Genomic DNA, 12,436 nt, shown 5'->3' with positions numbered 1-12,436 from the left:
GGGTTACTTTTGTTGTAACCCACATGAATACCAGTAAATAAGTTGTGCTCTATCAAAGTCTGAGGCCATCAGAAGCGTTTATAGGCGAGTGTACGAACTGGTGAGTATGAAAGTGGGTGTGACATACACACAGGACAAATACTGGCATGCCAGCAAATATTGGATTCTCTTAAAAGCATCCAGCAATTATGTGAGGCTGGAGGTACTCCAGTGAACCACCCAGCAGTAACAGGGAATTATTGCAGGAGTCCTGAAGAAGGTACAATGACGGGGAGTGGTGTTGTGCAGGGCCGGAGGGCATGACACAGATGAGGGACAGGAGATGGCATATTGGCTCAAAGGAAGTGAGGAACCATGGACACATCGCCAGGGTGACATGTCCCACATGGAAGCACTCTACATTCATTGCAATTGCGAAGATCTATGGTGAAATTCAAGAGTTGAGATCTATAGTATATATAAGTATGTCATGAAGTGATTAACAGTGGGTCAGTAATTTGTGAGAGTTTGGTTGATCTGCAGAGAAATGAAGTGTATTATGACTAGGACTTTGTAGCTTGTGGAAAACAGGCTAGGATTCAAATCTTAGGACACTGGGCAGTGTTTGTGGATATGTAAATATGGAATATGTAATATTGTGTGTGTGCGTGCGTGTGTGTGTGTATATATATGTGTATATATATATGTGTATATATATATATATATATATATATATATATATATATATATATATATATATATATATATTATGTTGTACCTAGCAGCCAGAATGCAGTACTCGGCCTACTATGCAAGGGCCGATTTGCCTAATAAGCCAAGCTTTCCTGAATTTATATATTTTTCAAATTATTTTCTTATGAATTGATAAAGCTATCCATTTCATTATGTATGAGTTCATTATTTTTTATTTGCGTTAAAACTAAGGTAGATAGTTTAAGGTAGATAACGGAGCCGGTCGGCCGAGCGGACAGCACACTGGCTTGTGATCCTGTGGTCCCGGGTTCGATCCCGGGCGCCGGCGAGAAACAATGGGCAGAGTTTCTTTCACCCTATGCCCCTGTTACCTAGCAGTAAAATAGGTACCTGGGTGTTAGTCAGCTGTCACGGGCTGCTTCCTGGGGGTGGAGGCCTGGTCGAGGACCGGGCCGCGGGGACACTAAAAGCCCCGAAATCATCTCAAGATAACCTCAAGATAGATATATGTCCTAACCTAACCAACCCTACCTAACCTAACTTAATCTTTCTAAACCTAACCTTATCTAACATAACTTCGTCAATAATTTATGTTCTTAATATAATATAATAATAATAATAATTCAAATAAACCAATTGGAAATTGTTGAAAATAAAGAAAATCACTCAGCCTATTAGGCAAATCGGGCTTTGCATAGGAGGCCGAGAAGTGCGTTCTGGCTACTAGGTACGACATATATATATATATATATATATATATATGTCGTACCTAGTAGCCAGAACGCACTTCTCAGCCTACTATGCAAGGCCCGATTTGCCTAATAAGCCAAGTTTTCCTGAATTAATATATTTTCTCTAATTTTTTTCTTATGAAATGATAAATCTACCCATTTCATTATGTATGAGGTAAATTTTTTTTTATTGGAGTTAAAATTAACGTAGATATATGACCGAACCTAACCAACCCTACCTAACCTAACCTAACCAATCTTTATGAGTTAGGTTAGGTAGCTGAAAAAGTTAGGTTAGGTTAGGTAGGTTAGGTAGTCGAAAAACAAATAATTCATGAAAACTTGGCTTATTAGGCAAATCGAGCCTTGCATAGTAGGCTGAGAAGTGCGTTCTGGCTACTAGGTACGACATATATATATATATATATATATATATATATATATATATATATATATATAGAGAGAGAGAGAGAGAGAGAGAGAGAGAGAGAGAGAGAGAGAGAGAGAGAGAGAGAGAGAGAGAGAGAGAGAGAGAAGAGAGAGAGAGAGAGAGAGAGAGAGAGAGAGAGAGAGAGAGAGAGAGAGAGAGAGAGAGAAGAGAGAGAGAGAGAGAGAGAGAGAAGAGAGAGAGAAGAGAGAGAGAGAGAGAAGAGAGAGAGAGAAGAGAGAGAGAGAGAAGAGAGAGAGAAGAGAGAGAGAGAGAGAAGAGAGAGAGAGAGAGAAGAGAGAGAGAGAGAGAAGAGAGAGAGAGAGAGAGAGAGAGAGAGAGAGAGAGAGAGAGAGAGAGAGAGAGAGAGAGAGAGAGAGAGAGAGAGAGAGAGAGAGAGAGAGAGAGAGGAGAGAGAAGAGAGAGAGAAGAGAGAGAGAGAGGAGAGAGAAGAGAGAGAGAAGAGAGAGAGAAGAGAGAGAGAAGAGAGAGAGAGAGAGAAGAGAGAGAGAGAGAAGAGAGAGAGAGAAGAGAGAGAGAGAGAGAGAGAGAGAGTGTTACAACATTTATCTTGATTATTATTGCTAATTAATGTTATAACTGCAATGGCCATCAATAACTGTCATTATTACAATGCTCAGAGATATGACCATTAACCAAGGAAAGGTCAATGACTGGTGCAACACCTTGACCACTGGTCAGTAAACTCCTCGGCACCAGCCACACTCTCCCCCGTACACACACTTTTAATCATACACATTTATGGATCTTAATAGAGTTATCTCCATAAAATAAAATGCGTTCAAGGTTGGAGACCAGACGTTTGTGGCTAGTCTCATTAAACCTTACAGGGTGTCTGGTGGGTGTGAGAGGACTGCCATAGGCTGGTCGGATTCGGTACAAATGCCCTCCCTATTTAAGGGTGGGGGTGGGGGGGATCAGTCTTAAGGCACCCTTAATGGAAATAATAAGAGATTAAATATCTGGCTCAGAGTCCATAGACTTCTATCACTTCACAATGATCCAAAATCCTGATCTTGGGCCAGATTCACGAATCAGTTACGCAAGCACTTAGGAACGTGTACATCTTTCCTCAACCTTTGACGGCTTTGTTTATATTTATTAAACAGTTTACAAGCAGGAAAACTTGCCATTCAACTGTTGTTATTGTTATAAACAGCCTCCTGGTGCTTCGGAGCTCATTAACTGTTTAATAATTTTCAACAAAGTCGCCAAAGATTGAGAAAAGATGTACAGGTTCGTAAGTGCTTGCGTAACTGCTTCGTGAATCTGGCCCCTTGACATGCAAAACGCATGTGTTAATAGCAGATTTACATCTTGGGGCTCCGAAGACTTAACTGTGGTAAGCTTGTGGAGCTCCGCTGGGTCTACCATCTTATTACTACACGCAAGTAACCCCGGGTGCAGGCGAGGAGTCACAATAACGTGGCTAAAGAAAGTTGACCAGACCATACACTAGAAGGTGAAGGGACGACGACGTTTCGGTCCGTCCTGGACCATTCTCAAGTTGATTCTCAAATCGACTTGAGAATGGTCCAGGACGGACCGAAACGTCGTCGTCCCTTCACCTTCTAGTGTGTGGTCTGGTCAACACAAGTAACCCCGGAACACTGGCCGTGTGGCCAGGGAATAACAACCCATCTTGGTGGCAAGTTACTCCTTAGTGACTGGTTGTTACCTGAGTAACAGGGCTGAGCAGCGCCAGTCAGGAAATTAGCATTATAGTTTGTCACAGTAAGACCACTTCAATCACCTGTGTTGGAGTGGTCACGAGCTGGGTGCACTGTGCGTCACAGTAAGACCACTTCAATCACCTGTGTTGGAGTGGTCACGAGCTGGGTGCACTGTGCGTCACAGTAAGACCACTTCAATCACCTGTGTTGGAGTGGTCACGAGCTGGGTGCACTGTGCGTCACAGTAAGACCACTTCAATCACCTGTGTTGGAGTGGTCACGAGCTGGGTGCACTGTGCGTCACAGTAAGACCACTTCAATCACGTGTGTTGGAGTGGTCACGAGCTGGGTGCACTGTTTGTCACAGTAAGACCACTTCAATCACCTGTGTTGGAGTGGTCACGAGCTGGGTGCACTGTGCGTCACAGTAAGACCACTTCAATCACGTGTGTTGGAGTGGTCACGAGCTGGGTGCACTGTTTGTCACAGTAAGACCACTTCAATCACGTGTGTTGGAGTGGTCACGAGCTGGGTGCACTGTTTGTCACAGTAAGACCACTTCAATCACGTGTGTTGGAGTGGTCACGAGCTGGGTGCACTGTGCGTCACAGTAAGACCACTTCAATCACGTGTGTTGGAGTGGTCACGAGCTGGGTGCACTGTGCGTCACAGTAAGACCACTTCAATCACGTGTGTTGGAGTGGTCACGAGCTGGGTGCACTGTGCGTCACAGTAAGACCACTTCAATCACGTGTGTTGGAGTGGTCACGAGCTGGGTGCACTGTGCGTCACAGTAAGACCACTTCAATCACGTGTGTTGGAGTGGTCACGAGCTGGGTGCACTGTGCGTCACAGTAAGACCACTTCAATCACGTGTGTTGGAGTGGTCACGAGCTGGGTGCACTGTGCGTCACAGTAAGACCACTTCAATCACGTGTGTTGGAGTGGTCACGAGCTGGGTGCACTGTGCGTCACAGTAAGACCACTTCAATCACGTGTGTTGGAGTGGTCACGAGCTGGGTGCACTGTGCGTCACAGTAAGACCACTTCAATCACCTGTGTTGGAGTGGTCACGAGCTGGGTGCACTGTGCGTCCACTAACAGATCACTAGCGAGGTCCAGGAAGCACGTATGTACACACGCTGGTCACCTTTGGACGGTCACGCCTGTGGTAGACAATATGCCTCCAGAACTGTTCCAATCATGGGGTAATGTCACGGCTATCATAGTGATATCCAGCTGTTGGATGCGTCGATTTGTTACTCACCAAAGAGGTAACCCCCGTGGGAGTGACACTTCCCAGGGGGGGTTCTCTGGGGAGTGACCCCGGGAATGACCCCAGGAGTGACCTTCAGGAGTGACCTTCGGGATGGAGTTTGGGTTCCCTCGCTCTCTGACCCACAGGATCAAACACCATGATCACAGCTCTCTCCCACATCCCCCCCCCTCATCCCTCTCACATCTCGCTCTCATCCCTCCCACATCCCCCCTCATCCCTCCCCCATCTCGCCTTCACTCCTTCCCATTCTCTTCCTCCTATTACCAATCAACTCTGTGAACCAAAGCCACCCCTTTCCATCTGCATATCCCTCGTCCATGTCCCTTCCCATGTACCCTTCAGCTCCACCTTTCCTGCCGGTCTCTGTCCTGGTGCCCCCCCCCTCCCTCCACCCCATCATGTAGCCCATCCTCCTAAAGTGAAAGTACTTATTTATAGTAACAGTTTGTTGGAAAGTACCAATATGGAGTGATGGACAGCCAGAAAGTATCAATATGGAGTGATGGACCGCCAGACAGTACCAATATGGAGTGATGGACCGCCAGACAGTACCAATATGGAGTGATGGACCGCCAGACAGTACCAATATGGAGTGATGGACCACCAGACAGTACCAATATGAAGTGATGGACCACCAGACAGTACCAATATGGAGTGATGGACCACCAGACAGTACCAATATGGAGTGATGGACCGCCAGACAGTACCAATATGGAGTGATGGACCGCCAGACAGTACCAATATGGAGTGATGGACCGCCAGACAGTACCAATATGGAGTGATGGACCACCAGACAGTACCAATATGGAGTGATGGACCACCAGACAGTACCAATATGGAGTGATGGACCGCCAGACAGTACCAATATGGAGTGATGGACCACCAGACAGTACCAATATGGAGTGATGGACAGCCAGAAAGTACCAATATGGAGTGATGGACCGCCGGAAAGTACCAATATGGAGTGATGGACAGCCAGAAAGTACCAATATGGAGTGATGGTCCACCAGACAGTACCAATATGGAGTGATGGACCGCCAGAAAGTACCAATATGGCGTGATGGACCGCCAGAAAGTACCAATATGGCGTGATGGACCGCCAGAAAGTACCAATATGGCGTGATGGACTGCCAGAAAGTACCAATATGGCGTAATGGACCGCTAGAAAGTATCAATATGTAGTGATGGACCACCAGAAAGTACTCCATATTAGTACTTTCCACCAAACAGCTATTACCAGTACTATCATTTCAGGAGGATGGGTATCACCCCTTCCGCCGCCCCCCCCCCCACCTCGTCTGGTCACCCCTTCCATGGAATCACCCTTCCCTCCCCCCTCCCCTACCTCCCCCCCCCCCCACCGGCCAGCAAGACGCAAGCATCACCGGTCACAACAACAACCAGGATAACTAATTCTTCCCTGTTGACCATTATTCCCATCCTCTTCTCGCTGATTCCCCTCCGGTTATCCTCCCCCTCCGGTTATCCTCCCCCTCCGGTTATCCTCCTGCCCCTCCTCCTCCTCCTCCTGCAGGCACTCGGGCGCCGCCATCATGACCCCTCACTCGGAAGAACAAAACTCGTACCACCTCCAACGACCCGTACGAGAATGATGCTATCTAATCGAGGGGGACCAATAGCCCGGGGCGGCGCTCGGTATCAGGAGAGGCCAAACACAGGCGAGCCCTTCGCTATAATTGTACTTGTAAACTAGATAGCGCCTTTAACTATCAAACTTTTTCTGCTCTCTCTCTCTCTCTTAACAATGCACATTCGAGAAGGGCATAAACTGACGCAGCTCAGCCTGGTGGAGTTTCAACTCTGGGGAGAGGCGACGCAGGGGCGTATGTGCCTCAGCTTTGCCAGCCTCTGGCCAGAAGTATTTTGATGTCGAACTGGTATTGCCAAGTGCATTAATTAAGGGAGTTTCAGTCCGACTCTTGTATAACGGCCCTGGCCAGACCCTCCCGTCTCGCTTCAGGAAGTGGTCGCTATACCCAGCACTTTTGTGAGGATGTTACACTGTAATGTTCCTCTTAGGGCGACCTGAACCCTTCCAAGTGCTGTTGTGGAGGACCTGAACCCTTCCAAGTGCTGTTGTGGAGGACCTGAACTGTACCTAGTGCTGTTGTGGAGGACCTGAACTGTTCCTAGTGCTGTTGTGGAGGACCTGAACTGTTCCTAGTGCTGTTGTGGAGGACCTGAACTGTTCCTAGTGCTGTTGTGGAGGACCTGAACTGTTCCTAGTGCTGTTGTGGAGGACCTGAACTGTTCCTAGTGCTGTTGTGGAGGACCTGAACTGTTCCTAGTGCTGTTGTGGAGGACCTGAACTGTTGTTAGGGCTGTTGTGGAGGACATGAACTGTAGTTAGGGCTGTTGTGGAGGACATGAACTGTTGTTAGGGCTGTTGTGGAGGACCTGAACTGTTCCTAGTGCTGTTGTGGAGGACCTGAACTGTTCCTAGTGCTGTTGTGGAGGACCTGAACTGTTCCTAGTGCTGTTGTGGAGGACCTGAACTGTTCCTAGTGCTGTTGTGGAGGACCTGAACTGTTCCTAGTGCTGTTGTGGAGGACCTGAACTGTTCCTAGTGCTGTTGTGGAGGACCTGAACTGTTCCTAGTGCTGTTGTGGAGGACCTGAACTGTTCCTAGTGCTGTTGTGGAGGACCTGAACTGTTCCTAGTGCTGTTGTGGAGGACCTGAACTGTTCCTAGTGCTGTTGTGGAGGACCTGAACTGTTCCTAGTGCTGTTGTGGAGGACCTGAACTGTTCCTAGTGCTGTTGTGGAGGACCTGAACTGTTCCTAGTGCTGTTGTGGAGGACCTGAACTGTTCCTAGTGCTGTTGTGGAGGACCTGAACTGTTCCTAGTGCTGTTGTGGAGGACCTGAACTGTTGTTAGGGCTGTTGTGGAGGACCTGAACTGTTGTTAGGGCTGTTGTGGAGGACCTGAACTGTTCCTAGTGCTGTTGTGGAGGACCTGAACTGTTGTTAGGGCTGTTGTGGAGGACCTGAACTGTTGTTAGGGCTGTTGTGGAGGACCTGAACTGTTCCTAGTGCTGTTGTGGAGGACCTGAACTGTTGTTAGGGCTGTTGTGGAGGACCTGAACTGTTGTTAGTGCTGTTGTGGAGGACCTGAACTGTTCCTAGTGCTGTTGTGGAGGACCTGAACTGTTCCTAGTGCTGTTGTGGAGGACCTGAACTGTTGTTAGGGCTGTTGTGGAGGACCTGAACTGTTGTTAGGGCTGTTGTGGAGGACCTGAACTGTTGTTAGGGCTGTTGTGGAGGACCTGAACTGTTGTTAGGGCTGTTGTGGAGGACCTGAACTGTTCCTAGTGCTGTTGTGGAGGACCTGAACTGTTCCTAGTGCTGTTGTGGAGGACCTGAACTGTACCTAGTGCTGTTGTGGAGGACCTGAACTGTACCTAGTGCTGTTGTGGAAGACCTGAACTGTACCTAGTGCTGTTGTGGAGGACCTGAACTGTACCTAGTGCTGTTGTGGAGGACCTGAACTGTTATTAGTGCTGTTGTGGAGGACCTGAACTGTTCCTAGTGCTGTTGTGGAGGACCTGAACTGTTCCTAGTGCTGTTGTGGAGGACCTGAACTGTACCTAGTGCTGTTGTGGAGGACCTGAACTGTACCTAGTGCTGTTGTGGAAGACCTGAACTGTACCTAGTGCTGTTGTGGAAGACCTGAACTGTTGTTAGGGCTGTTGTGGAGGACCTGAACTGTTGTTAGGGCTGTTGTGGAGGACCTGAACTGTTCCTAGTGCTGTTGTGGAGGACCTGAACTGTTGTTAGGGCTGTTGCGGCGGACCTGAACTGTTGTTAGGGCTGTTGTGGAGGACCTGAACTGTTCCTAGTGCTGTTGTGGAGGACCTGAATTGTTCCTAGTGCTGTTGTGGAGGACCTGAACTGTTCCTAGTGCTGTTGTGGAGGACCTGAACTGTTCCTAGTGCTGTTGTGGAGGACCTGAACTGTTCCTAGTGCTGTTGTGGAGGACCTGAACTGTTCCTAGTGCTGTTGTGGAGGACCTGAACTGTTCCTAGTGCTGTTGTGGAAGACCTGAACTGTTCCTAGTGCTGTTGTGGAAGACCTGAACTGTTCCTAGTGCTGTTGTGGAGGACCTGAACTGTTCCTAGTGCTGTTGTGGAGGACCTGAACTGTTCCTAGTGCTGTTGTGGAGGACCTGAACTGTACCTAGTGCTGTTGTGGAGGACCTGAACTGTTCCTAGTGCTGTTGTGGAGGACCTGAACTGTACCTAGTGCTGTTGTGGAAGACCTGAACTGTTCCTAGTGCTGTTGTGGAGGACCTGAACTGTACCTAGTGCTGTTGTGGAGGACCTGAACTGTTCCTAGTGCTGTTGTGGAGGACCTGAACTGTTCCTAGTGCTGTTGTGGAGGACCTGAACTGTACCTAGTGCTGTTGTGGAGGACCTGAACTGTTCCTAGTGCTGTTGTGGAGGACCTGAACTGTTCCTAGTGCTGTTGTGGAAGACCTGAACTGTACCTAGTGCTGTTGTGGAAGACCTGAACTGTACCTAGTGCTGTTGTGGAAGACCTGAACTGTTGTTAGGGCTGTTGTGGAGGACCTGAACTGTTGTTAGGGCTGTTGTGGAGGACCTGAACTGTTCCTAGTGCTGTTGTGGAGGACCTGAACTGTTCCTAGTGCTGTTGTGGAGGACCTGAACTGTACCTAGTGCTGTTGTGGAGGACCTGAACTGTTCCTAGTGCTGTTGTGAAGGACCTGAACTGTTGTTAGGGCTGTTGTGGAGGACCTGAACTGTTCCTAGTGCTGTTGTGGAGGACCTGAACTGTTCCTAGTGCTGTTGTGGAGGACCTGAACTGTTCCTAGTGCTGTTGTAGAGGACCTGAACTGTACCTAGTGCTGTCGTGGAAGACCTGAACTGTTCCTAGTGCTGTTGTGGAGGACCTGAACTGTTCCTAGTGCTGTTGTGGAGGACCTGAACTGTTCCTAGTGCTGTTGTGGAGGACCTGAACTGTTCCTAGTGCTGTTGTGGAGGACCTGAACTGTACCTAGTGCTGTTGTGGAGGACCTGAACTGTTCCAAAAAGCTGTTGTGGAGGACCTGAACTGTTCCTAGTGCAGTTGTGGAGGACCTGAACTGTACCTAGTGCTGTTGTGGAAGACCTGAACTGTACCTAGTACTGTTGTGGAGGACCTGAACTGTACCTAGTGCTGTTGTGGAAGACCTGAACTGTACCTAGTGCTGTTGTGGAAGACCTGAACTGTTGTTAGGGCTGTTGTGGAGGACCTGAACTGTTGTTAGGGCTGTTGTGGAGGACCTGAACTGTTCCTAGTGCTGTTGTGGAGGACCTGAAACTGTTGTTAGGGCTGTTGTGGAGGACCTGAACTGTTGTTAGGGCTGTTGTGGAGGACCTGAACTGTTCCTAGTGCTGTTGTGGAGGACCTGAATTGTTCCTAGTGCTGTTGTGGAGGACCTGAACTGTTCCTAGTGCTGTTGTGGAGGACCTGAACTGTTCCTAGTGCTGTTGTGGAGGACCTGAACTGTTCCTAGTGCTGTTGTGGAGGACCTGAACTGTTCCTAGTGCTGTTGTGGAGGACCTGAACTGTTCCTAGTGCTGTTGTGGAAGACCTGAACTGTTCCTAGTGCTGTTGTGGAGGACCTGAACTGTTCCTAGTGCTGTTGTGGAGGACCTGAACTGTTCCTAGTGCTGTTGTGGAGGACCTGAACTGTACCTAGTGCTGTTGTGGAGGACCTGAACTGTTCCTAGTGCTGTTGTGGAGGACCTGAACTGTACCTAGTGCTGTTGTGGAAGACCTGAACTGTTCCTAGTGCTGTTGTGGAGGACCTGAACTGTTCCTAGTGCTGTTGTGGAGGACCTGAACTGTACCTAGTGCTGTTGTGGAGGACCTGAACTGTACCTAGTGCTGTTGTGGAGGACCTGAACTGTTCCTAGTGCTGTTGTGGAGGACCTGAACTGTTCCTAGTGCTGTTGTGGAGGACCTGAACTGTACCTAGTGCTGTTGTGGAGGACCTGAACTGTTCCTAGTGCTGTTGTGGAGGACCTGAACTGTTCCTAGTGCTGTTGTGGAAGACCTGAACTGTACCTAGTGCTGTTGTGGAAGACCTGAACTGTACCTAGTGCTGTTGTGGAAGACCTGAACTGTTGTTAGGGCTGTTGTGGAGGACCTGAACTGTTCCTAGTGCTGTTGTGGAGGACCTGAACTGTTCCTAGTGCTGTTGTGGAGGACCTGAACTGTACCTAGTGCTGTTGTGGAGGACCTGAACTGTTCCTAGTGCTGTTGTGGAGGACCTGAACTGTTCCTAGTGCTGTTGTGGAGGACCTGAACTGTTCCTAGTGCTGTTGTGGAGGACCTGAACTGTTCCTAGTGCTGTTGTGGAGGACCTGAACTGTTCCTAGTGCTGTTGTAGAGGACCTGAACTGTACCTAGTGCTGTCGTGGAAGACCTGAACTGTTCCTAGTGCTGTTGTGGAGGACCTGAACTGTTCCTAGTGCTGTTGTGGAGGACCTAAACTGTTCCTAGTGCTGTTGTGGAGGACCTGAACTGTTCCAAAAAGCTGTTGTGGAGGACCTGAACTGTTCCTAGTGCAGTTGTGGAGGACCTGAACTGTACCTAGTGCTGTTGTGGAAGACCTGAACTGTACCTAGTACTGTTGTGGAGGACCTGAACTGTTCCTAGTGCTGTTGTGGAAGACCTGAACTGTTCCTAGTGCTGTTGTGGAGGACCTGAACTGTTCCTAGTGCAGTTGTGGAGGACCTGAACTGTTGTTAGGGCTGTTGTGGAGGACCTGAACTGTTGTTAGGGCTGTTGTGGAGGACCTGAACTGTTCCTAGTGCTGTTGTGGAGGACCTGAACTGTTGTTAGGGCTGTTGTGGAGGACCTGAACTGTTGTTAGGGCTGTTGTGGAGGACCTGAACTGTTCCTAGTGCTGTTGTGGAGGACCTGAACTGTTCCTAGTGCTGTTGTGGAGGACCTGAACTGTTCCTAGTGCTGTTGTGGAGGACCTGAACTGTTCCTAGTGCTGTTGTGGAGGACCTGAACTGTTCCTAGTGCTGTTGTGGAGGACCTGAACTGTTCCTAGTGCTGTTGTGGAGGACCTGAACTGTTCCTAGTGCTGTTGTGGAGGACCTGAACTGTTCCTAGTGCTGTTGTGGAGGACCTGAACTGTTCCTAGTGCTGTTGTGGAGGACCTGAACTGTTCCTAGTGCTGTTGTGGAGGACCTGAACTGTTCCTAGTGCTGTTGTGGAGGACCTGAACTGTTCCTAGTGCTGTTGTGGAGGACCTGAACTGTTCCTAGTGCTGTTGTGGAGGACCTGAACTGTTCCTAGTGCTGTTGTGGAGGACCTGAACTGTTCCTAGTGCTGTTGTGGAGGACCTGAACTGTTCCTAGTGCTGTTGTGGAGGACCTGAACTGTTGTTAGGGCTGTTGTGGAGGACCTGAACTGTTGTTAGGGCTGTTGTGGAGGACCTGAACTGTTGTTAGGGCTGTTGTGGAGGACCTGAACTGTTGTTAGGGCTGTTGTGGAGGACCTGAACTGTTCCTAGTGCTGTTGTGGAGGACCTGAACTGTTGTTAGGGCTGTTGTGGAGGACCTGAACTGTTGTTA

At 48.8% G+C, this 12,436-nt stretch overlaps 1 protein-coding gene across 1 annotated transcript in view; it reads left to right on the top strand.

Annotated features, from left to right (window-relative positions):
- The window catches only part of LOC123766342 (protein-L-histidine N-pros-methyltransferase), a 414,422-nt gene that overhangs the window by 114,846 nt on the left and 287,140 nt on the right, over nt 1-12,436 (top strand). The gene's annotated exons all lie outside the window — the stretch shown is intronic.

Source organism: Procambarus clarkii, chromosome 9 (assembly GCF_040958095.1).
Source record: "Procambarus clarkii isolate CNS0578487 chromosome 9, FALCON_Pclarkii_2.0, whole genome shotgun sequence".
NCBI classification, from domain to species: domain Eukaryota; kingdom Metazoa; phylum Arthropoda; class Malacostraca; order Decapoda; family Cambaridae; genus Procambarus; species Procambarus clarkii.
This window is presented reverse-complemented; position numbering and strand designations above follow the sequence as displayed.